General features: G+C 50.5%; 1 protein-coding gene across 1 annotated transcript in view; it reads right to left on the bottom strand.

Moving 5' to 3' along the window:
* The window catches only part of LOC311195299 (nischarin-like), a gene marked incomplete at both ends in the record, with an annotated part of 539550 nt that overhangs the window by 356241 nt on the left and 157130 nt on the right, over positions 1-26179 (bottom strand).

The following is a 26179-nucleotide window of genomic DNA, read 5'->3' as shown; positions in this document are numbered from 1 at the left end:
AACAAGTTGCACATTTCCAGCTCCTCTCACCCAAGAACGCGAGACCGCGGCTGGCCCAGGAGGTCTCTCTCCTTCTTCACAGACCTTGGGTTTGCTTCTGTTACATGAAACATACTTCAGCAGCTTCCATCCCTCTAAACTTCCAGGGTGGGGTTTTTTTTTTTTTTTACTTTCTTGCTTGTTTTCTGGTTTTAATATCTATTTTTAAACTGAGAGGAGCAGAGGATGCTTAATTCCCCTTTCAGCAAACTGGTTATCCTGTATTTTGAGAGAAAAAAACTTGAAAACTTGATTTCCCCCTTTTTCTGCATAGGAATCTTCTCCTCAAATCTGTCTTTAAAATCGTTCATTTATCTTTTCCTTCTGCCTCCAGTCACTGTTTTTTGGGCCCCTCCAATTCCCAGTTCAAAGGAAAGCAACAATTATTTTGCTTCAAGCTCACCCAGGCTTTTAGATGAGGAATTTATCAGTTTTTCATTGCCAGCCTGCTCTGGAGCAAGCAGTTTATTTCCCCAGTTCTATAACAGAGCTGTTGGCTTCTCCCAGCCTTTGCAGGTGGGTGAACCAGCACGGTGGGGGGACAGCAGACATCATCCCTCAGCAAAGCTCCCACAGCTCCCTTTCAGAAACTGCCCTTGGGATGCATCCAGGCTTCCACAGGGCTTTTAGAAGGTCTCAGGACCTTTAAAAAGGTGTTTGAAGAGGAGGGGGGTGGAGTTGGATGGAGGGTGAGGGGGTGAGGAGGGGATGCTTGCTGATTGATTTTTATAAATGGTATTCTCAGGAGGTTGGAACACATCACAACCAAAAGACCAGGGGATCACATAGGACCCAAGCGTGCGAGAGAAGATGCTAAAATGACTGTTGGTACCTGACTGTGCTCACGGTGGGAAAAGGAGGTGTGTGCATCCAGGAGACCTGGCTTAGGAACATGGTCGCCTTTGGCATCTGATAACTGATGGGGGAGCAGACGGGCGCTTTACGTGAGCCCAACCGCCCCACGCACCCTCTGTGCAGGGTAAGTGCTCTCCTCGTTTAGCCATCCCTCTCCCTGCGATCCCAGCTGCAGGTAGGTGAGCCCGGGGACTCAACGCCGGGACCAGGGACCCCTCAGCTGATGACATGAAGAGGTCGCAGCAGCCTTCCAGCACTGCCATGCCGAGCTTTGTCTTGGCAGAAGCACAGCAAGTCCAGCCTGGGCACTTCAGCCTGCATCAGACGGTGTAAAGCGAGGAAAATATGCCGACTGCTACAAATGCAGTCGTGAGCATCACCTCTGCAAGCTGGCGGTGGCGGCGGAACACGGTCGCCTCCCGACTCTGCATCCCCAAGCAGGCGTGGGTATAAATAAATAGGGGCTGTGCGGGTACCTCAGATGTCTGCTAATGCACACGTCGTGCTTGTGTCTGCCTTCAAGAGAGACAGAGAAATGGCTAAATTGACAGCACAAACATCTTCTCATAGCCTAAGTGATGTTGGTAAGCGGGCAGACTTTTCTTCCTTCACCTCAGGAAATGGGGAAGAGTTGTCTCCGCCGATACCATCTCCAATTTTTTTCTCTCGGGAGAAAGATCTCACTGAAAATAACCTATTTGTCTCTGATTAGATTTCAGCTTTATTTTATTTCATTTTTTTAAAGCCTCAGACCTCTTAAACCTACAGGCCAGCTGTGAAATATGCACTCATTTCTTCTGTCAAGACACTGCAGAGCCCTCCCTTATATTACCCACCCACAATTCACCCTGGATACTCCCCGGTTTATTACATTTGTGATTTCTTTTTAATCCAAACCTTAAATCAGCAATTTCAAGATCGTTGCCTTCCTAAAACAGTCTCTACAAGCTGTTTGGCTAGAATAAGCTAATTTTTTTTTTACATTTTCTTAATACACTGGAAGTATTTTGGAGGTGCTGCATTTAACAGGCTGGACCCAAAGGTGTGAAAAATCATGGAAAAAACCACCTGTCTGATCACTTGGTGCTCCTGGCAAAGAAAAATCTCGATTGTAACTTCATGGCATGGCTTTTCTTCTGGACTGGACGTGGTTTCTGTGTCTTTCTAAGCCCTCATCTGATGGGTCCCATCCTTTTCACGCCGAAGCCAATGTCAAATCCCATTTAATTCATCGGGATCCAGCTGTTAAGAGTCTTTATAGGGAAGAAACACAAAACCCAGTGTGTTTTATAAGGGCTTTTAGACTGCTCACCTCCTGCCTCTGCAATCAAGGACCCCCCCAAAAATCCTCTTCGCTTCTGCAGTCCCCTTGTGCCCTCCCTTCCTGGAAACATCCCTTTTTAAAAAAAAAAATGGGGAAATGGTATTTTACTTTATTTTGATTGTGTTTTTGGATGCAGACGTGATGCTGCACAGGAGAATGGATGGGCAGCGGTGTGTTTGCCTTCCTGTGGAGCCAGGGGTCCGTGGGGAAAGAAGGAGCGCTTTGCAAGCTGCGTGTTCTGCGCTGCGCGGTTGCCGTGCACGGTCGTGGGGGGGTTACAGGGTCCCACCGGGCGAAATTCGGTGCCCCACAAGGACACCCCAGTTTTAGAGACACATCGCGAGGGGTCGGTGGTCGCCTCTCGCCCGGCCCCAGATGAGCCTGGGTCCCGCACTGCTCTGAGCGGCTCTCCCGGGGACGGACGCTGGGGTTGCCGGGAAGGGGGGGGGGGATCGGCAGCAGCACCCCGAGGTACTGCGCACCCCAAGGGGGTACCCCCGGGTCTTTAGCCCACCGACGGCCTCAGGCTCCCGGCGGGGTAGGGTGTCCAAGCAGTCCCCCCAGCCCCTCTCGCAACCCCGCACCCGGCAGTCGGTGCCGCCAGGGGAGGGGAGCGGAAGGGAAAGGAGCTGGTGCCCCGCTGCCCGCTCCCCCCGCCGCTCCCCGCGCTGCCCCCGCCCCGCGGCGCCCCGACGGCCCCCTCCCGCCGCGTGCCCCGAGGGGGCGGTCCCGCGTGCCCGCACAGGTGCCGGCGATTGGGTGGAATATGCAAATGCGGCGCTGACGTCAGGCGGCTCCGGCCCAGAGAGCAGAAATAGGGCCGGCCCGGCCCGCGCCGCGTCCTCGGCCGCCGCCGCTCCTGTCCCGGGCAGCCCCGCCCCGCCGCCCCGCTTCCCTCCCAGGTGAGTGCCGCGGGGGAGCGCCCCGCAGCGGCTTTGCGCACCGCCCTGCCCCGCGAGGTTCCCGCGCCCTGCGGAGCGACGCCGTCCCCGCCCGGGCTGAGGGGGAGAGAGCCCGCGGGCGCCGCGCCTCTCGCCGCTGCTGCCGTCCGCTCCGCGGGGCGCGCTCGCTCGGGGCTAGGCAGCCCTCCGGATGCTGCCGCCGCCCTCCGCGGACCCCCCGCCTGGGCGCGGTAACAGGTGGGAGCCGCCGGCGGGGTGGGACGGGCTCGGAGGGTTGTTACCCCCTCCCCAGCCCCGCGTTCCGGAGCGCGGAGAGCGAGCGGTGGAAGTGCCGCCCGCGGGGCAGACGCGGCTCCTTCCCCCCTGGTTCCTCCCGGCTCCGGGTTCCTCCCGTGCCGCGGCTTCGGGGCCGTCGGCGGGGGCCGGGGGCGCGTCCCGCCGCGGTTGCGAAGGGAGCCGGCGCTTCCCCCCGCGGCCCCCGGGTGGCGCCGTGGTGCCGGCGGCCATCCCCGCGGAGCGCCCCGACGGGCCCCGCCGCCTCCGGCCCCGCTGCCCGCGGCCGGGCGCTTCCCGGGGCGGGCGCCGGTAACGAGCGAGGTAGGAGCCCCCCCGCTTCCCCACCCGAGCCCCGGGCGACCTTTCTAGCCTCCGCCCGCAGCCCGCGGGGTTGAGCTTGCGGCAGGAGCGATGGTTTTCTAGGAGCTCCTGGGCTTCCTCCCCAACTTCTCCGAAACGCTCCTGGGTGGTGGGGATAACCGGCTGTGCGCTGGGCTGGCGGTGGGACGGGTGGTCCGGGGCTCCCCCGAGCGTAACCTCGGAGTAAGCCCGTGGCTGGGCGTTGCTCCAGTGTCGCGGAGGCAGCCTCGGAAGCAAAGGTTGGAGCCTCTTGTGTGTGAGGTCCAGGAGTTCCTTGGCAGTGCTACATCCCCGCTGGGGTGATGATGCTCCCCGGATTTTTTCTGGGAAGCACGGAAACGCCTTGGGGGATTTACAGACTAAATATTGGTACCTGTGTGTTTGCCCAAATGAGATGCCTGGTCTGTACCTAAACATCGGAGCTCGTTCCAGTGAGTTCTCAATGCATGAAAACTTGAAGTATTTATCTGAGATGCTGTAGGAACGGTTATTTGCCTTTGTTAAGCATTGCTAAAAGGTTATCTTAGAACGGATTTCCCCCTTAATTTTGTAGCTTAATTTTGTAGCACTCAACAAGGGATTATGGACCTAGAAATTATTTTTCAGGCAATAGAAATGCTGTTTAGATAAGGCTGAAGCAACTGGGATAGTTGATGGCAGAGGAACTGAGGACAGGATTCTTATCTGGTGATAACAGAGCCAGTTTATATGGAGGTAATGCTTTGGTCCTTTTGCTGTAGCAACACTATAACTTCAGGTGATTAAGTTCAACCTCCTCCTTCCTAATGTGAAGCCCGTTGGAAATTATTAGAAGTGATTGCGAACTATTAATTTCTCAATGCTAAAGAAATAAGCTGCAGTTTAAATAGCCCTGAAACCAAAACTGGTAACTGTTGGGGTTTTTTGGGCAAATGCTTTAATCTTATTACAGTCACAGTAATTGAATTCTTAAAGCATCCGTGTTGTGGAGGAGAAAGTTGTGGGATCTCTGCGGCAGTCTGGCTGTTCAGCTGCTTCCCCTGCATGGCACATAGTACTTCAAACAATCTGTGTTGTCCTCCATGGAAAGGGCTGGTGTCATTAGTTGGCTTTGTTTCTCAAGGTGACCCTTTTTGCTTGAGCAGCTCTAAAACCTGTGCCCTACAACCTGTGCTTGTGTCTTTGGCTCGCTGCTTGTCCTCTTCATTGCGAGGTGCTGCACCAGTTTCCCTGCTTGCTGAGACTCCCTGGCTGTGTGTCGGTGCCTGGGCTCAGGATGGGCTTGTGTTCTGTGGCTGCTGTTGTCACAGCAGCACTTGTGTGTTCAAGTGAGCTGTTGTCTGAGCTTCTTCCAGTGGCATCGCAGTGCTTGTGGCAGTGCCCCTTTGGCAAGGCAGTGCCAGCTGCAAGGGAGCTGTGATGCTGGAGGAAGAAACTGCATCCTTTAAGGTAAACTTTTTCAGGCTTTGTTTAGTACCTGCCTTAATATCGGGGCCGTCTTAGCTTGGAAATAGGCTGTTTTGCTTCTAGTGTCTGCATTGCAATTGCTGATTTCTGCCTTACAGGGTAGATCAGACTGTCTCTGCTCACAGGTGCTGCTGAGCCCAGGTGTGAGATAGATGCCCCCCCTCCACCCTCAGCTCTTGGGAATCTTCTAGTGTTTAGCCACAAATGCTGCTCACCTTTTTTCTATTTGAGTAAATTGCTTGTTCCATGCAGCCATTTCTCTGTGTGAGCTGTGGTTTATCTAGCTGGTGGTGTCTGTACAGGCTCATGTCGTATGAATCTGCCCCTTGCTCAAGTGAGGGAAGGAGGCTGGTAGTGACACTTGTCTGAGTTTACGCTGGTAGTGCAGATCTGTTCAGTGACTTCGAATTGTATTTGTTGACTTTGGGGAACTTTGGACCCCAATCCAGTTGCCTTGTTGCGTGGTGCAGCTGTAGACTGGATTCTGCAAGGAGCCTTCCGCTTACCTCAGGGTAAAGCGATGCTGAGCTGTGGTGTAGGGTGCCAAGTAATGTGAAAATGCTGTATGGCTTCAGAGTCAACCCTCACTCGATATTTATGGTGCATATTTGTTGCTTGCTTTAGGCTATTTGGATATATGATGTGTATTAGTGTGTCCTCCTCTTATTATGAGTGAGAGCAATTAGTGTACTGTCAGTCAGTATGCAATAAAAATAAGTGATTTCTAAACTGACTGGAGAAAGATGCTCTACAAATTCCATTTATAACACGACTGTAGTTTGTAGCAGGTGGAGGCTGCCCTTTCAGCTTCATCACTGTTGTAGGCATCCTAATCCAAACACTGTCGTGCTTCCCAGTGGTTCCTTATTTACTGAATATACATCAAGCCAGTCCCCTGATTTGCTCTAGGATGGTAATTTCAAGCAGCATATGAGTCAGAGGTCTCCAGAACTGTGAAGTGAAGTAGTTGTGTTTGCAGGGATGGCATCAGCTGAGCATACAAAATACCTCTATAAAAACTGTGGGAAAGAGGATTGCTGTGCAGGAGCGATTCATAATGTAACAATGTACTTGTCGCTTATTGATATAGTGACTTTGGCTTATTAAACATTTATCTGTAGCCCCGGTAACATCACATCTGAGGCTTCTAATTGGAATTTAGAAAGCCTAATAAATTTTGATTTCATCCTGAGTGCTCTCAATTCAGGGTGTTTACATTAGCAAGGATGCTTGAGCTGCCCGGTGTGTGGTGGCTGTAGGCTCTGTGCTCTCCCGTTGACAGCGGGTTTTTGGGCAGATCAAATGGCCAAGCCCAAGTCAGCGCTGGTGTAAATGGTCGTGGCTCCAGAATTAATAGTGATGCACCAAGGCTTGGATACACCCTGCAGCAAATACGTGGTGTGGGAATGCTGCTAAATGAGTCCTGTCAAGGCAAGGTATGTCATGGTGACTTGATTCAGCAGGGCTTAGTTGTGCCCTTAGCAGGTACCTCGCCTTGTTAATGTGTGTTGTTCAGCCGGAGCAGCAGGCTGTCACTTGCATGCTATAGAAATGCCATCGCTTGCCTCATTAAGTGGCCATTATGCTTCGTTATAGGTCTGCCATAGCATCCTCTGCAGCTGCTGTGAAAGGTCAGCACTTCCCTCAGCTGCCATGGAAATGGTGCCAGGCCTGGAGATGCCTTTGGTATTTTCAATGTGAGCAGTAATGACACGATCTGCTTGTCCGGTTCCCCCCAAAAGTTGGGATGAAGTATGGAGCTTGCCAGGCTGAGCTGCCAGGGCATCAGTGCGGGGCCATGCGTGTGTGCAACGCGTGGTAGCTCAGCCTGACTGGTGTCCAAGTAACTGCACTCTGTTTTCTTCCACATTAATTAAAAAACCCCATGTGAGACAAGAACTTCTGCTCCAGGTGGTTGCTCTTGTGGTAGCAGGTCCTCACTGGCATCTTGCTGGTCTCCTGCAGCATTGTCCTCTGAACCTGAGGAGAATGATGATATTTCTGCCACGCTGCAGAAACTGGGCTGGCCTGAAGGTCTGAGGGTATGGGTGTGTGTCCTGGACCGTGAGTGACGTGGTGCTGGTGGGTTGTCCAGAGATGGGACCAAGTCACTTGCTGGGTTCTGCAGTACCATCGTGTTGTGCTTGATGTGGTTTGGTTTTGCCTGTGGTAGTGTGACTGGAAGAGTTGGTCAAGAACCTATCTGAGTTTTGGAGTTTTAGAAAGCAGGCATTTGTTATCGCAGCACTGGGTGTGCAGGGTATCACTCTAACCTAATGTGTGTACCTTCACTTGGGAGAGAAAAAGCTTGTATCATCCCAGTACATGCATTTTAATTTCATTTCCTGGAACTAATAATATTTACATATTCATTACATGAGTGCCTTCGGGTCTCTGAGGGCCTCCTGTGAGGGTCTGTGGTGGTCTCTGTTCTTTGACTGTCCTTTTCCATAAACCTTGCTTTCCTTTAAGCATGCATGGGGTGGGTTAATCCCAGTGGCTTTTTTTCTTCATTACCTAGTTTGGCCTCATTTCTTGCTAGTGTATCTGCATCCTTCTGCCCGGGCTGTGAAATCCTGTCCATGGTTGTGTTCTCACTGAAGGCTCCTTGCATTCTTCCTTAGTTCCCAATTCATGATGTTTCTCCTCCAGTGTCTGGTCACCACACGAGCTGTTTCACAGCAATAGCTCATAAATACACAGATGGGTGTGAAAAGGGAACATAGGGGTTTTGCTGGGTGTTTGTGGGGGCTGCAGTGTCCCATCAGCACTGACCTGGTGTGGAGAGGCACCGTCAGCCGAAGCTTCTGCCATGCTGTTGTATCTGAGCTGGGTTTTGGTGTGAGATGATTGCTTTACGACTGTTCTCTTGTTTTCAACAGGTGTGAAATCATGAAATCAAGAAGCTTTTGGTTGTCTTTAGTATTGCTTGGGGTTTTCCCGTCGGTCACCAGGGGATGGATGGACGCAGACAGGAGCAGGAGGCTGTATTCGGATGCGGGGAGGCTGCATCAAGAGGTACTGTACACCGGCTGCTGCAGCAGCTGCGACTCCTGTGTGTGTGTGTGCGTGTTCTGTTGGGGTCTCCACACCACAGAAAACAAGTGAGGGCTTATCCATGTGTGCTTGTTTTAAACACTTGGTGGGGTGGTCAGTGAAGAAACAGTGAGGCAGAAGCTCTCACGCTTTGTGTGCTGACATCCTTCTGGGAGTGAGGTGGGGGAGCTGGCTGCTGGGGAGATGCTGTCTCTGCCCTGAAGGACCTAGTGGTATGCTCTGTCCTGGGGCTGCTGGGGCCAGTGAAACTGTTTAATGAGCAAACTTTGCCCTGGCTTTTAGTTTGGGTTGCTGGACTTTGCTGGACTTCTGGTTGGAATGGGGGGGGGGGCGGGGTGGGGGGGGTGGGGAAGAAAAAAGTATTCCTTAAAGGAAGAGTGAGTTCTGAGGGAACCATCAAAGTTACTGCTCAGAGTGTTTCCCTCCTGATATTCTGACATCAAATCCCTGTGAAGGACAAAGCAATTGGAAAGGGACCAAGGGAGAAGGGTGGCTGCAGTAAGGGATGAAGATCTTGAGGTGCCCTCTCCAGTGGGATCATGCCAGGTTCAACAGGAAGGTGGGACTCCTGTGTTTGTGTGGGGCAGCGATGGGCTCTGCAGTGCTTGGTCCCTGGGCTTGTAGGAGTGGAGAAGCAGCTCAGGTTGTTGGTGCTGGAGGTGACAGTGTTGGCTTTTGTTGTGGTGATGAGGATGGCACAGGTCCCAGCATGGTGGGTGCCTTCCTGCCCCAGCGCTGGCAGCACAGTGTGGGTAAGCTCAGACCTTCACGTGTCCAAGCCATGCGGATAAGGCCATAAAGATCTAGAAAAGTGATTCTTCATGGGAAGAAAATGATGAATGCTGAAACAATTTTAGTTATTTAATTAGCTCCTGATTAGTATGGGCTTGCTAAACAATTGCTTCAATGCCTGGAAGTGGGAGGTGGTGGGGGAGGCAAGGAGACTTCGGTTATTGTTTTAACTGCCACTGCTTGGAACACTTGGTTACCAGCAGAGACATCAGTCAGTGCCAGGCTAACGATGAGCCTTGATGGATTCATGCTGCAATTGGATCTGTTTAAGCCTCAGGACTTCTGTTCTGGTTAGAGAATCCCGTTTCTCCCAGTCACATCCCATCTACAAATACTGCTGTTGTGTGTGTCATTTCAATAAAGCCATTTAAGCCAATTAAAAAGCTGCTTTTTCCTGCTTAGCAGGACTTGAAACATCATTTTGGTGGAATTGGAGATTCTGAGGTCTGTCTTGGGTGTATTTTTTCCTTGAGGTATCCATCTTCTGTTCTGTCAAAGTGAAGAGAACCAGTTCCCTTCCACACTGCCACTGCTTTGTTGCTGTCTGTACTTGGGTAGCACGTGGCTGTTAAACATGCTTTGGGATTGTCTCAGCTCACTTTTGCTTTTCTATTAAAAATACTCAAATATTTTGCAGACTTCTGCAGTGAAAAATTCTTTCATTCTTCATTAAAATGTGTTAGTTTTGATTTTTCTGGAAAGTTACTCTGAGGAATTAAATTCATTACTCAGATGATTTACTTTAACATAAACTGTAGAGCTATTACGCTGCTTGAAAGATGTTAATTCCCTTGATTTTCCTCTAAAAACCCATGAAGTTCTTGTACCAATTACTTGATCTTGCTTGAGGTGAAAGGATCTGAGCAAGGAATATATTTGTTCTGATTTGCCCAGAATTTAACATTTTTAATGTGCAGAGAGCACAGTTGAAGTCACTTGAAGGGATGTAAGTTATAATGCAGGGCTTTTCTTGAAAAAAAAAACAAACCTGTACAGAAAGCTTTTTCCACAAGGTGTTTGTACAGTGTGGGACTGAGCACTAAGATGAATCGGGGAGCCCTGAACTTAGCTCTCGGGTAGGTCAGTGACATTGAGAGAAAGGTGGTTTTCTCTCAAAAGGTGTTTATTTTCTCTTTCAGACCATAATTTAACCCTGATACCTTCTGAATAATAAAAATTGCCTGAAATCCTTTTCTAGTGATCACAGAATCACAGAACTGTAGGGGTTGGAAGGTTCCTCCAGAGCCCGTGGGGTCCAACCCCCTGCCAAAGCAGGGTCCCTAGGACAGGGCACACAGGTCGGTGTCCAGACAGGGCTAGAATCTCTCCAGAGAAGGAGATTCCACACCCCCTGGGCAGCCTGTCCCAGGGCTCCCTCGCCCTCACTGGGAAGAAGTTCTTCCCCAGATTGGGGTGGAACTCCCTGTGCTGCAACTTGAGGCCATTGCCCCTTGTCCTGTCCCCACAGACACTGAGAAGGGGCTGCCCATGTCCCCCTGTGTCCCACCCTTCAGCTATTGATACCCATTGATCAGATCCCCTCTCAGGCTTCTTTTCTCCAGGCTGAACAGCCTCAGCTCACTCAGCCTTTCCTCACAGGGGAGATGCTCCAGGCCCTTCATCTCTGTAGCCTCCTCTGGACTCTCTCCAGGAGATCCCTGTCTTTTTTTATCCCAGGGAGCTCAGAACTGGACACAACACTCCAGGTGGGGCCTGACCAGGGCAGAGTAGAGGGGGAGGATCCCCTCCTTTGACCTACTGGCCACACTCCTTTTGATGCCCCCCAGGATCCCATTGGCCCTGTTAGCCACCAGGACACACTGTTGGCTCATGGGCAGCTTGTAATCCACCAGGACCCCCAGTGATGTTGGACTTTGCTCAGTTTGGAGATCCTTATTCAGGAGAAGTATTTGTAAGTTACTGAATTGGTGCTTTGATTAATAAGTAATTTCATTAATATGCTGTTAAACCATTGAATCACAAACAGAAAAGCTCCTAGCAATTTGTTAAAATCACTTAAAAATATGTAAAGGGTTAATTTCCAGGTCAAATAATTTGAAGTGTGCTCTGATCTAAAATTCCTATGAGTTTCATCAAAGCAAATCTTGGGGATGGGTCACTGACCTTCACTAATACTTGCTCTGATCTACGGAGGAACAAGTTTACTGAATCAAAAACATTGCTTAATTTATGTTTGGATTGCTAAATTGATTTCTTCATGGTCTGTGGTAGAATGATTGCAGTTGTGCTCTGCATTTGTAAAGGAAAAGTAAGTCTTGGGGCCAAAGACTGGGATATAGAGCCCTGCTGCATGAGGAATTGACTCTAACACAGCAGGGATGTGTGTTTTTGGATACTCAGCCTTCTGTGTCTCAAACTGTTTGGGGGGGGGGGGGGGGGGCTGTTCCTGGGAAGAGGTAATAAGCAGCCTGAGACTCCATAGGAGTAGAATGGGCTAAACCAGGACACCTAGTTTAAAAAAGGGCTGATGTTAGTATTTATTGGAAAAGACTTAATTTACCTGATCTGTATTAATTTTGGAGAACACTGCTGTCACCTGTGTTGTGAAATTTCTCTTCCCCTCTTCGGAGGTGCTGGAAAGCTCTTGAAGCCCTTGGTTGCTGCATGTGGACCTCTGTGGAGTGAAGTGGTGCAGCTTCCCAGGGTTGATCCATCATGGGACTAAATCTGGTGGAGTTGGAGGAGTATGGGCCAAAATATCTAAGAGGGAGCTCACTGCTGTAGGGAGGTATTTTTGGAGGGGCTTTGCATCTGCTTTCAAGGCTGCTTCCATGCTCAGGGTGGATGCTGTAGGGGTGACCACTTCTCGTGGACAGCTCTGTGCTGGCTTGGAAGGGCTCTGAGTTACCTGTGCAGCACCAGGTGATGTAACCTGGAGTCACAGCTCCTTTCATGAAAGGAGCTTTCAAATGTGGCTCTGTGAGCTGCTGCCATTGTTGGTGGCTGATAGGACCTTCTGGTGCGAGCATGGCAGCAGAGATATGGATAGCCTGGGTCTGAAGTAACCCTGGAGCTACACCTCCAGGAGAACTTGGCCAGGCAATCCTGATGGAAAGCCAGAGGTACTGCTCCCCTCAGTCCCTGTGAGGTAGCTCAGACTGATTCTTCAACCCGTTGGGGCATTTTACAAAGAGCATCTTCTTAAATCCTGAAATTGGACAGCAAGCCTTTCTGCTCTTCCCTGCTTTCTGCAAGTGCAGGAGCCAAGCTGGTTTTGCTGTGATGCTTGGGGCAAGTCCCTCATCTCTTCCCAACCCTTGGTGCAGCAGAGCAGTGCTGTAAGTCTTTGTCAGCCCTTCCAGCAGCAGGGCTCCCATCTGCTGCAGGGAGCTCCACCAGCACGTCAGCACAGCTCTGTGTCTCAGAAATGAAGTTCTGTAGTCTTTTTTCCAGGGCACTGCTGGCAGGTAGCCTGGATATCCTAGCTGGATAGTGTGAGAGCAGAGAATCACCCTGTGTTGGTATGTGTATAGTTGGTTTGTGCTGAATTGCTAATGGAGATGTTGGGATGTCACTGATGGCTCCTGAGCAGTGGTGGTACAGGCTGGCAGGCTGCACAACCAGAACTGCTCTGTGCTTCTGCAGAAATCCTTAATTGCTCTCATTTGGCTTTCAGGCCACACCCAGGGCTTGCTACCCACATTCCTGATGAAGTCTTAGGAGACCCAGGTGCACAGCACCCCACGCTCCTGGGGGCTCCTCAGTGCAGAGCTCAGAGGGATGCTCTGGGTGCTCTCACAATACCGGTGGCTCTTGCACCTCCAAGTGCTGCCAAGCTTCCTTCTTCCCCTTTGCTTTCTCCCCTCTCTGTGCTGTGAGATGTTCAAACTTCACTAATGCACCTTAAATGGCCCCTGTAAGGAGTCAGGCACAGTTGGTGTGCTGTGGGATGCCAAATTTGGACACTGACAGCACAGTCCAAGGGCAGACTAGACCAGCTGTGCCAGTATTTCAGTTCCTTGGCCATTTTTACCCATTATGTTTGTTACCTTATCTGGCTTATGTCTTAAATTATATCTGCAACCCCAGAGCATCACGTGTAGTTACACCCACGCTTGGGTTTGTGCTCATGAATGCAGCAAATGTGCATTTAAGTACTGTAACGCTCTTACTGGCATTTGGAAGGTACTGGCTGTGTAGGGTATCTGTTGTTTTTGGTTTAGTCACTGCTTGTGTGGCACCTGATGGCTTAAAACCTCCCAAGTAATAAATGTCACCTTAACCTTTGCTGTGACCGTGCTCACTGGGTCCTACCAGCCTGTCTGTGCCATCCTGCACAGGCCAAAGCAGCCTTCTGGAGTCCACTCAGCCTCAGCTCTGCTTGTCCAAGAGTCTCAATTACTGATGAAATTTCTAATTACCTTCAGATTGGCAAATGGTGCTTCACTTAATGGTGATCTTCAGCTGCAGTGGTGGTTATTCCAGGTGGCTGGGGAGTCACGGGGATGATTTTGGGCTCCTTCTCCCACTGATGTTGTATTTCCCAGTCTGACACACTACAAAGTTGTGCAAAACTGCAGAGGGTTTTGATAAAAGCTTTCCCTTATAATTCAGATCAGTGTAATTTCAAAGCATGAGCTTGGAATAAGGCAGACACAGTGTATCACTTTTGTATGCAGTTGAAGATCTAATATCCTGGCATTATTTTAAGAGTTGTTAGTAATATATTCTCTGCCATGTGTGTGCTCCTCCAGCTTGTGAGGCAGCTTGGAGAAAGGAAGGGAAGAATGAAATTTGAATTAAAATCAACTGGACTACAGCCTGCTCCTGTTTTAAACATTGAGGGTAAAGGGACAGAACACCTAGATTTATTCTGTATCACTTTGTGTACTGATAAATTCACTCCTTGTTATACCCCCATTTATGCGGTATATCTAACAGGCTGTAATTGCTGTCTGTAGACTGTTTGAAATCTTAACTAATGTATTATTTGTGTGGAGATGAGAAGCTTTTCATAGTCTTTGGATGCACGTGTTGGGGTCCTTCCTCTGCATCCCCAAACCCCTTCCCCCTGTACCTAGAGGGTTTAGTAAATGCTGTATCTTGTGGGACAGTCCCCCAGGGGTGGGGTGGTCAGTAAATGCTGCATCTTAGGAGATGCTCTTGCCTGAAGTACTAGGATATCTGGAGGTTGGGTACTTGGAAGCTGGCAGGTACCATGTGCTTGATTATCAGGGTAAAATTGGAACAGTTCTAGTTTGTATAGATGGTTCTGGTTTGATAGTGAGTGGCAGGGACTGTCGGGAGGCCTCTAGAGCACGGCTTCAAGATGAAGTTGATTCAGAGGAATCAACTATTTAAAGGGGCAGATGCTGGCAGGACAAGGGGATGGAGTGGAGCTGGAGGAGGGAAGGGTGAGATGAGATATTGGGGGAAGCTCTTTACAGAGAGTGTGGTGAGGGGCTGGACAAGCTGCCCAGAGAAGGGGTGGGTGCCCCATCCCTGGGGGTGTTCAAGGCCAGGTTGGATGGGGCCCTGGGCAACCTTGTGTAGCTCCAGGCCTGGAGGTTGGTGTCCCTGCCTGTGGCAGGGGGTTGGAGCTCTGTGACCCTTGGGGTCCCTTCCAAGCCAGACCAGTCTGGGATTCTATGAAACCCTCCTGTATGTGGTCTCTTAAAGGAGGTCAGACTGGTATTTTTTAAACCTCTGGTAAGATGCAGTGTGTTACCTCTTGGTGTCCTGCAGTGCCCAGCCTGCTGTGGGTTATCCCCTCCTAGCTGAGCAGGACCACCAGCTGCTGCAGGGATGTCCTCCTCCAAAGCAGTGCCCTGGGTACTGATGACCCTGAATTTTTGTGCCAGAGCTGGTGTTGGATGCTGTCCCTAGGGAGCTGAGGGACTGTGGGTTTGGGATGCTCAGCTCTGCCTTGACCAATCTGACCCCAGGAATCCAATTTCTGTAAGTTTTTCTCCTGTCACAGTTGAGCAACTGTGAGTAAATGCTGGTGTGTTCCTGGAGGAGAGAATGAGACCAGAGTGAAACATCTTGCAAGTAAAGAAACTAAGGGAATTTTAACTTGGCTGTGAATGGCAGAGGATTATGCTGTCTGATATTCTGTACAGATGCTACTTAATGTTAGAAGACTAAATATTGACTTTTTTCCCCAATATAGCATATTTTCCCTTCCAGAAAGGCTCAGGCAGTAGCTTATAAAGGAAGACAAGTCTACTTAAAGTCCTTTCTACCATCATGCAGAAGGATTCTCAGCTTCTTAGATCAGAAAGGGTACATCGGTAAATCTGGGGTTTCTGAAATGGGCATCCCCTGAGCTTCCCTGTGACAGCGCGGAAATTTATGGAGCTATACCTGGGTTTCTCATCTAAAGTCCAGAAATAGTAATGAGTAAAATCAGAGATGCAGCAATTCTCTCAATTAGCTACCGTATGGGTGAGCAGATGATGCTGTGTGATGTGAGACATCAGAGCTGCTCTCAATGTTTATACCAGACAGGACAAATCTAAACTGCTTTCCTCTAAACAGTAGCACATGATTTGTATTTTTTCCTTGTGCCTGGCTCAAACAAAAAATAAAGTGGATGTTCTCTGCCTCATTAGCATCTTTTTTGAAAATAAACTGTGTTTGTGGTTGTAAACAGAAAATCCCGATTCCCCAACTAAGCTGCATATTAGTCATAGCCACTGCAGTGCTACTGCCTGTGTGTGGAGGCTCTCCTAGCCCTGCATGGGGTGTCAGTGAGATTTTCTTGACCCCTCACTTGAGATAAGGAAGAACACCCTTTGAAGGGGGGAAGGGAAATCCCTGTGATGCTAATCTATTAATAGGAACAGCCATTTCTTTATTAATTTGCTAAATGAGCCCAGGCTGTCTATTTGGAAGGTACAGAAGTTAGGCTGGTCCTGAGAGCAGGTCCCTGGGGACTTGGTGTGTGCAGAGGTAACATCTAATTTAAGTGATAGAGCTGGTGTGAGCCCAGCCACATGTTCTGAGTTTGATTTATCCCCTTGCAGTCTCCTCCCCAAAGTGCTGGCGAATGGCTGTGCTGTACTCTGGCAATACAGGGAACTTGTGGGTCTGGAATCTGTCACCAGTTCACCTGCATCTCTCCCATCTGCCACTTTGGTTGGGTTTTGGTGAAGCTCCCTGTGTTGGCCTTTGCTTCTGGGCATAGAGAAGGGCTCCTTTGGATTTAAACACCTTGGTGTTAAAGGGCTGGATACAGAACTGGATGTGATGTTATCTTACTGCTCGCTGTACGTGAGGCTGGTACCTGGTTGGTACCTGACTTGGTGGCATGTGTTAAGCATCATCCTCGTGGGCTCAGACTAAGAGGAGGATGAGTGTACAGCTGCAAATCCTTGTAAACATTGGGCTGCAAGTGGAGGAAGTTGGGGAGAGAAAGAGGGGCTACAAGGAGATGCTGTGAAGATTTGCTCCTTAAAATAGTACATTGAGCTGTTGCTCAGCGATTCCTGCTTGGGATGTGCCTCTGTCTGGAGTCCAAAACCTCATCCTCTGGCTGTAGTCAAAGGAGAACTAGGTAAAAACAGCAGGCAGGTTCTTGGCTTTCCAGATTTCAAGCCTAATTGTGACTGTTTAATTATTAACAATGCTCTTCTGGTTATAGTGCAGGAAATCACATGTGGGGACAAAAGGATAAGCAGCCCTTACAGAAAACCCAGGAAAGGGACCTTTTCCCCTCCCTATTGGTACATTGTCCATGTGCATTACAGAGTCACAGAATCATAGGGGTTGAAAGGGACCTCCAGAGCTCATGGGGTCCAACCCCCTGCCAAAGCAGGGTCCCTAGGACAGGTCACACAGGTTGGTGTCCAGATGGGGCTGGAATCTCTCCAGAGAAGGAGACTCCACACCCCCTGGGCAGCCTATATTGTGTGCCCATTGCAAGCCAAGTATAAAGTACCATGTAGTTACTGCATTGCCCAATCATGCTTGTCTCTGTGTGCCTTTCAGAGCAGTATTTGAGGGCAGGGAGCCTTCCCCCACTCTCCACCCAATCTTGCTCTGCCTGGTCTGCAGCCCCCTGGGTCAGTGTGGGGCTGAGTGGGCACATATCTCCAACCAAGTGCCTGACAAACCATGTGTGGCTGTGACTGTCAAGTGACTGGGGTATTAGCACTAGGTTGGCATGTTTGTATACAAAAGGCTGTGTACTATGCTCTGCACCTTAGTGTCTGGTCCACAGTTGTAGGATCCAAGTTAACAGATTGCTCTTAATCATGCGTAACAGCTCCTGTTGAACGATGATGAACATCTACTGATGTAGTGTGTGCACCAAGCAATCATCAATTCTGGGCACCTAGGGATTGTTGTGAACAGGCTGTAGATGGTTAATGTTGCCTACCTAAAGGCTGGATTTTTTTTTCTGGAGTTGAGAGTTTCAAAAGCAGCTTGTTTGTGTATCTGCATCTCATTCCCAGTCGCGTGGTTGTTTCAGAGAAACTCTGCCTTGTCCTGTGTTTTCCACAGACAGTCCTAGATTTGCTTTGTTCCTGAATGACCTCCCCTTGCTCATGCTGCAGTAATAATTTGGTGTAGCTGGAGCATCTGCGTGATGTTTTGCTCTGCTCATTCCTTGGCAGGAGAGGATGTGTGGATGCTATTAATAGAGATTGCCCTTGAGGTGTGGGAATAGGATTTCTACGTGACAAACAAGTCACCACAGCTTGGCACAGCAGTGTCTTGAGCTTCATAGGTTGTTATTTTCCAAATCAGAAATTAGGCCTTCAGTGCATTGCTCTTGCTGTAGTTACAAATCTAAGAGGAACAAGCATGGAGACATTCCTTGCCCACTCTATTGACTCGAGTGCAGCTTGAAAAGATCAACTGCTGACTAGCATTGGTGGGGTAAAGCTCATCTGAAGTGATGACACCAGAGAATTTAGTGTTCTTAGTGTAGTGGTGGCTCTTCTGAGTTCCCTTGGGCTTCACTTGCTAAAGGTATTAAAGAGCAGCACCCCAAAGGCTGTGCACAATGGTGCTGAATGTGACTGTCTGGTGAACTTGAGTTTACTCAGCCACAGGAGGGTTAAAGCCAAATCTTCCCTTAGCCAAGAGTGTAGAAACACCCAGGAATTTGGTGGAAACTGAAGTAAAACAAAATGTGGGAGGAAGAAAATCTCTGACTGTAAGGTATCTTGGTGGAAATGGGAACCTGAGCTTGGAAGTTCCCTTCCAGCCAGGTCAGGAGACAAGGAGTCTCTTCCAGCAGCAGATGTGCCCATGCTGTCTCTTTTCCCTGCCCTGTACAGCACACAGTCTCTTTGTGGGTGTAGAGGGCACATGTAGATGTGTGTTTATATGGATGTGTTTAAAGGCTTTATTTACACTGATGACAGACAACCTGAAAGCAGTTTTGCTGCTTGTATCCATCACCAGTGACTCTCAGAAACTCCATTTGCAGCACCATGGCTCCCAAGCACTGCACTGTATGTACTGTATAGCTCATTCCCTCCATGTAGCTGTGTTAGCTCTGCACAATGGGGTGTCCCCCCACACCCCACCGTTGGTCCTGAACAAGATCTCACTCCAGAAGTGCTCTGCTCATCAATGGGGCCGTGGTTTGGCAGGAGTCAGGAGCCTGGAACACAGAGAGGCTGTTAGGGATGTGTAGGTGCTGTCTTCTGGAAGGCTGGCGTTCCCTCTTTGTAGGAGCAGAGAAGGGTTTTGATCAGAAGTGATGTTAAATGGCACAAGGTTCAGTTAGACATGCCACACGTGGCAGTGATGGGGGAGTGGGCTTTTATTTTTGGCCCTCCTAAGCCAGGTAGGGTTAGTAATGGTACCTGATGACACTGTCTGCTCCTGTGCCTTACCACTGGGCTGATCTGGAGATGTGTTGTTTTTCTTTGATAGTGACACCTCTGAAGCGATGCTGGAGCAAACATACTACATTGATTTCCATGTTACAATGATGAGGCACTTCAGGCAGAGAACAGAGGGCCCTTTTGTTCTGTGTTCAATTAACTAACATTAAAAAGGAGGAAAATAGGTGCTAGAAGCCAGCCTTGACAAATAAAACCCTTGTATGGCGTTAATGATGTGCTATTTGAAGTGGTATTCATAGAGAAGCCTTAGAGAAGGAGGAATGAGGAATCTGAAACAAATTTTTTCCCTTCAAAGCCTATGATTTATGCTCTGATAAAATGAGATTTTTAGTTAAAGGAATTTGCAGTCATTAAATGGTGTCCATGAAATAAGTCTCATTTATAACCATCTGCTCTATGGCTTCTGCAGGGAAGTACTCCTCCTCGGGCAACGCGTCGGGAACTTGAGTGTCAGTTTTATCAAAATAGTTTAGTTCTCTACCAGTAACACTATTAAAACCCCTCTGTGATTTTTTTTTTCTTTTACTAGAGAGCAGTTTCTTACGCTTCAAAGATGATGACTGCTCCTTTTTGGTGGAGAGATGGCCTGACTCACCATGAGCAGCACGGTGCTGTGCCTCTGGCCGGCTGTAATGTCTCTTAGGGATGTATTAGGTCATGAATGGAAAGGTCTGATGCTCGACATGCCCTCGAGAAGAAAAATTAGCATCATTCCCTCCTTTTCTGTGAGGAGAGAAATGATTTAGCTGAGGCAAACTAAGAAAAATGAGTCCTTGCTGTAGCTTTGCTTTAGAGAGGGATGGAAACCAGAGTTGTGTGTCTACCTGGAGCCTTTGTGGCTCCTCTTTAAGCTACTCTTGAGGCTACTCTAAGCCCTGCTGTGGTTGCCAGGTATTTTTCCCATTTTTATGAAACTTTTGTAGCTCTCAATGCCTTTGGTGTTTTCCCCATGGGAGGGGATGTTCTGGGGGACACACCAAGGTGATAAGTGCTGTCTTGCAGCCTGACCTCTTTTCTCCCATTGCATTTCTAACAAGCTTTTCCTCTGAATCCTGCACCTATTGTTTGGGGTCGTTTACACTCATCAGAGCTTATAATTATAAGGGGAACAGAGTAAAAGAAGGGGAAACTTTGAAGCCCAGCCTTTGTTTGTCCTGATGTCTGTGTAGCTCTTTTCATGGAAAACCAGGAGGGTGTTTAATACAACAGAGCTGACACTTGAATTTTTTTTTTTTAATAGACTGTGATTGTCTTATTTTCTTTTGATCAATGTAATAGTTGTAATTAGTTTTAGTGTTTCTAAGCTTTTGAACTGCAGAGAATTCAAACAGCTTGTTAAAGTGAGGGGACTCCAGGGGAACTTTTAAAAGGACTCTTCCCTCTTGCATAAATTACATGTACACAGGCTTAACGATAGCAGGCTGCATCTGAATTTTTTTTTATCCAGTGCCCCACCTCTCAAACTAATATTTGGAAAAGCTCTGAGAGGTCCCTGGAGTATAACTGCCTGAGCAGCTCAGAGCTTTACTGCCTAAAGAGGATAAATGCTTTGAAGTCTGTGCTAATCCTGAATGCCATTTTACATATTTCTCAAGATCTCTGAGGTAGCAGCATCCTACAGGGAATAACAACTTAGTGTTTTTATAAGCAAATACCCATTTTTGCTTTGTTTATCCCCCTCAGTTGGCTTGGAGGGTGCCAAGGAAACGGTTTCTGCTGTTCTGATCCTTCTTGGCTTTGGCAAAACATTTGGCTTTTAAGGAATAAAACCAGCTTGCTGGTCACTTGTGGGAGTGAGAAGCAGCATCTCCTGCTTACACAGCTGGTGGCTGTGGGCAAAGAAAACTGTGGCTGGAATTGAGCAGAGGTGGTCCAGGAAATGCGTGATGTGCTCTGGTCCCCTGGGCTGGAGGATTCAGTGTCTGGAGCTGGGCATCCACGCAGCTGCCTGCTCCTTAAAGGAAAATAGCAGGTTAAAGGGAAGGGGGGGGCGGGGGGGGGCTGACGGGAGGAAGGCCTAGGGCAGCTCCGGGACACGCGGTTCTTGGGGGACGGTCGGGTGCCAGGACGGCTCTGGGTGGCACGGCCTGAGCTGTGGGTTCAGTGAGAAACTGCATTGTGTATCAACAGCTTCATGTATTTTTGCTCTAAAGTCCTGTTAGCATTGTTATATTGTATCTTTCTGTTATCTTAGTAAACTATCCTTATCCCAACCCACAGGCCTCTTAGTTTCTTGGTTTTGGGGTTATTTGCACCTTCCTTTTCCCTTCCCTTACCTCTCACACACACACACACACACACACACCCCGCCCCCCCACTTCCCTTTTCCCCGCTCTTTTCCTTTAAGGAGCAGGCAGCTGCGTGGATCTCGGCTCTCAGCCGGGGTGAAACCACGACAGCCTGTCATCATAAGAGAGGTGCCCCAGCTCTATCATCTTCATGGCCTTCCTCTGGACTCCCTCAAACAGCTCAGTATCTTTCCTGTACTGGGGACCCCAGAGCTGGACGAGGCCCCATCTGGAGTACTGAGGCCCTATCTGGAGTACTCTGTCCAGAGCTGGGGCCCGCAATACAAGAAGGATGTGGAACTGTTGGAGAGGGTTCAGAGGAGGGCCACAAGGATGATTAGAGGGCTGGAGCACCTGCCCTACAAAGAGAGGCTGAGGGAGCTGGGCTTGTTCAGCCTGGAGAAGAGAAGGCTGCGGGGGGACCTCATTGCAGCCTTCCAGTCCCTGAAGGGAGCTTATAGGCAGGAGGAGATTCGACTTTTTAAAAGAGCAGATAATGGCAGGACAAGGGGGAATGGACTAAAGCTAAAGGAGGGAAGGTTTAGATTAGATATTAGGGGGAAGTTTTTTACAGAAAGAGTGGTGAGGGGCTGGAACAGGCTGCCCAGAGAGGTAGCGGATTCCCCGTCCCTGGAGGTGTTCAAGGCCAGGTTGGATGGGGCCCTGGGCAGCCTTGTGTAGCTCCAGGCCTGGAGGTTGGTGTCCCTGCCTGTGGCAGGGGGGTTGGAGCTCTATGATCCTTGGGGTCCCTTCCAACCCAGACCATTCTATGATTCTATGATTCTATGGACGCAGTATTCCAGGTGGGGTCTCATAAGCGCAGAGTAGAGGGGGAGAGTAGGAGGGTTCAGTAGCCTTTGGAAGCCATCTTAGAGCATCATCTGTGGATCTCAGAGGGAATCTAACCTGTTCCACATACTTTTACATTTTCCATGGGAGGTCACCAGGGATGCTTTGAATTGTGACTCCCAGGATGGACAGCAAGAGTTTCCCATGATTGTTGTGTGTTCTGGCAGGGAATTTGTTCAGAGCCTGTTTTTCAGAGGGGGGTTACCACAGCCTTTCCTTCCTGATAATGAAGGAGCAGACTGTGCCTGGGAAGGGGGCCTGGGGGAGCCAAGAACTGGTGCAGGGATAAGTGGGTGTTGGTGATTTGTGAGCTGGTTTGCACTGGGAAGTTGGTGCAGGGAGACATGGTGGGTCGGTCTTCTTGGGCAGCATGCTGGAGGCGTCCGGGTGGACCTCACCAGAGAAGCTGCATGATTGAGACCTTCTGAGAGCAAGGCTTAGATTCAGCTGGCCCCGAAGGTCCCCTCCCAGCTCTCCTCACTTGGGATGCTCCCAGCCTCCCCAGGTTGAGAGAAATCCATGGAGATGATCTAAGGGTTCTACTTGGCCTCAGGGTCAATGAGCAAAGTGCAGGACCGCGTGGGATTGCAGTGAGCCCGGGTTGCTGGTGGTGACTCCTGGGGATGTTCTCTGTTTCCTGAAGGAAAATGGAGCAGCTGGCTCGAGAGCTGGAGGAGAAGCACCGGCAGGAGCTGGAACGCTTGAGGGAGGAAGAGCTGAAGAAGAAAACGCGTGGGAGGAGAGAGCTTGGAAAAGAAAGCATTTCAGGGCAGAAAGGCCAGCCTGGAGTGAGGCAGGTGGGTGGTTGTGTTTATACAGAGGGATGATAAAACCCCGAGGACCTGCCCATGGAGCTGCACTGTTTCCTGAGAAGCCAGGAGCTGCACGTGGGGGCGAGAACCTGGCTGCGGGCAACACGCGGGGCCGCGCTGGGAGATGGCAGCCTGTGTTTGAGCAGGCTGCTGCTTCACCGGGGAGGGTTTCCCATGGGCTTGTTGGGTGGAGCTGCTCTGCTGGGACGGCAGCTTCACGTAACTCCATACGGTCACTGGGCAGTGCTGGGAAGTTGTAATCCAGGGTTTCTCCCCCTCTGCACGTGACTTACAGCCCTGAGCTGTGATCCATCAGGGATACGGCGTCTGGCAGGAGGTACTGCTGGGCCTTAGGCGTTCATTAGCAACCAGGCTTCCCAAAGAGTCAGCCAGCCCTGGGGATTCCCAGCATGCTGGAAGCAAGCCCGGAGGACAGCACAGGAGTACGGAGGTGCCTGCAGTTCCCTCTTTGGGTTGGGAAGCTGTTCCCATTCTTGGCTTGTTTGCTGGGCTCCTCAAACACTGGAGAATTTGGTTTCAGTTGAGCTAAAGTGGGAACCAGAGCCATTGGGAAGTGGGATTTGTGGAGCACCCAGCACGGGGCTCGGATGAGGCTGTTTTAAAGGCGATCACATTCCTCCAGCCTTTGAGTCAGCCCTTTGAACCGCTCGCTGCTTTGTTTCTGCTCCTCCTGCCCAGAACACGAACAAGTCCACTAGCAACGTGTCAGATGGCAACGAGGGGTCCATCGTGAAGGGATCTACAAAGGAGCAGCCAGACTCTGTTGCAAGTGACAACAGAGAGAAGAAACAGCAGAGCAAGAGTTCCTTGAGGGACGAGGGCCAAGCAGTGGTCGTGCAGTCCTTGGACACGGAACAGGGGCAGTCCGAAAGTGAGACCCTCAGTGACAGTGAGAAGAACTTGGCCCTGAGGTTTAAGATCTATGAGGCGCTGCGGAAAGATCTTGCACATACTTTGGCATTCTGGGACAGGGTTCAGGGTACCCTGCAGTCCTCTCCAACCCAAGAGGAGGCAGAGCACTCCGGAGACCAGCGCCACCGTTTATCCAGCTGCAGGGTCCAGAAGGAGAGAGAGAAGGAGCGGCTGGGAACGCTGAAGTCTCTCGAGAATGCCAAGTTATCTCAGCCAGAAGAGGAAAGCGCAGAAGGATCTGCCAGAAGCCAGGGTGTTGGGGTGCCCTGCTTGGACATCCAGGTGCTGAGCCCAGAAGATGTCACTAAGAAGATCCTGGAGAGTGGCAAGCTGCCAGTGGCAGAGCAGGTAAAGCCTTATGAGGCTCCCATGCTGAGCCTGCCGTGGTCCGAGCCATGGTGCGTTGTGTCCCATCCGGTGACAACAGCACAGAACCTTGTCCAGGCCACTGATGATGCTCCACAGTGGTCACGTGGCTGGGGAAGGTCCTCAGCATCCCTCAGATGGGTGGAAAGAGTGTGTTGAGGCATCCTGTCAGTTGAGAGAGGTTCCCAGCTTGGGAATCACTAGAAATGGTCCCAGGGTAGGACAGTTCATGGCCATTGTTCCCTTCATCTGAGTCACTTGGAGGAGAGGGTTCTCTCTAGGTCCCAGCACTGCTCTGGAGCCTACCCACCTCGCTGGGCATAAACCCCCCGCACTGTTGGCAGCGCTGTAGGGAAGGAGCGTGAGGATGAAGGTGACAGGACTACAAACAGGGTTTTCTCTTACACTTTAGATCCTGGATGAACTGGGGGTGGGTCCCTCAGGGCCTCCCATTCCTCCCACCGTATTTTATTCTGTGATCCATTACCCGGGAAAGTGACTGGTCCCTGCAGCAGACGACGACCTCGAGCACTTCACCTTTGTCGTGCCAGAAGACAACACTGTGGAAGAAGGAAAGACCAAAACTCCCGTGGATGTCCTCGCCTTGCCCACAGTGAAGGTGCTGGGGAGGGGACCGAGCTGGGTGGCACGTGGTGGGGCAGGCGGGATGGAGAATGGTCACTGTGGAAAAGCGGTGAAGACAGGTCGGGGCACTGCGTCTGTCCCTTCTGTCTGTCCAAGAGAGACGGCTCTACTGGAGAAATAGGGTGGGGAGAACTAGGCAAGAGGGGAAAGAAAGCACCTAAAGCCCTCAACTTCGCTTGAGGAGAGGGTCCTGGGCGAGGAGAGCAGAACAAAGCCCAGGAAGGGAGACCCAAGTGCCCAGCACACATGAATCTAGTAGATGCTGGTTGCTCCTGTCTCTCCTGGTTGTTAACAAGCCTGTGGCTTATCTCCAGGGTGGAGATGTCTCGGGGGCTCACATCTCTCTCTCTCACCCTGTTTTCTCTCTCCCCTTGGTGGGAAGACACCAGAGGAGCAGCTCACCCCCACCAGAGCCCAGTCAAGAAAGGAGAAAGGCTCAGGCAGCCGGGAGAAGCGGAGCCTTGGGCGCAGCAGGAAACATCTCCAGGGATCGGCCACGACAACGCCTGCACATACCCCCGAGGTGCGCCAGAGCAGCGTGGACATCGTCCCGACCCCAGACAGACCAGCCAGGTGAGCTGTGAGGGACGAGGTGATCCCTCTGCTTCATTGCCATCTTGCCAAGTTGCCGGTCCCTCCACGGGATGGCAGGTCCACGACCACCCCCCTCCTTGTCATTAGCAAGCTCTAATTGCCTCTCTAATTGCCAGGCTGAGCAGCTGCCGGTGGATAGTGCCTGCCCATGGCGAGGTGAAACTGAAGATCCTCTTCACCTCCATGGAGCTGGGCCAGTTTGATCGGACGCTGCATTTTGGGGTGCTGGGGACCAACCATCTGTTCCAGCTGCACTGCAGGGGCACCTGCCTGTATCCTACCATCAGCCAGGACCCACGGTAAGGCTGGCCCCTGGGAGCCTCCCACACTGCCTCCCCCTAAACGTGGAGTCGTGGCTGTCCCTTGTACCCCTGGGACCTTCTGGCTTGAGCAGAACGTGGTGGCTGAGCAGCCCAGCGTCAATTCCCATGCTTGGCACTGGGAACCAGTACTGGTACCTCAGCCACCAGTAAGGGTTATGGCTTCCTGACCAGGTTTTCTGCTCAGAGCATCTCTCAGCTCCTCGTTGCCCATTTTTCTCTCCCCAGGGTGGTGTTTCCTCATTGGAGGAATAGTAAGGCGGATGACGAAATCATCTTCAAGCAGTATGTCATGGATACGGGTGTATTCCACTTTGGACCGCTGTTGTGTGGGAAGTCAAGAGACTGGTACGTGCTCCTCACCCCGGGATGGGATGGGATGGGATGGGATGGGATGGGATGGGATGGGATGGGATGGGATGGGATGGGATGGGATGGGATGGGATTTCCAGGGCCTTGTGTTCCTCAGCCAGTGGCATGGTTCAGGATAGACC

Source organism: Gallinula chloropus, assembly GCF_964237585.1.
Source record: "Gallinula chloropus genome assembly, chromosome: 10".
NCBI classification, from domain to species: domain Eukaryota; kingdom Metazoa; phylum Chordata; class Aves; order Gruiformes; family Rallidae; genus Gallinula; species Gallinula chloropus.
Note: the sequence above shows the minus strand (reverse complement) of the source record. Positions and strands in the feature narration are given on the sequence as shown.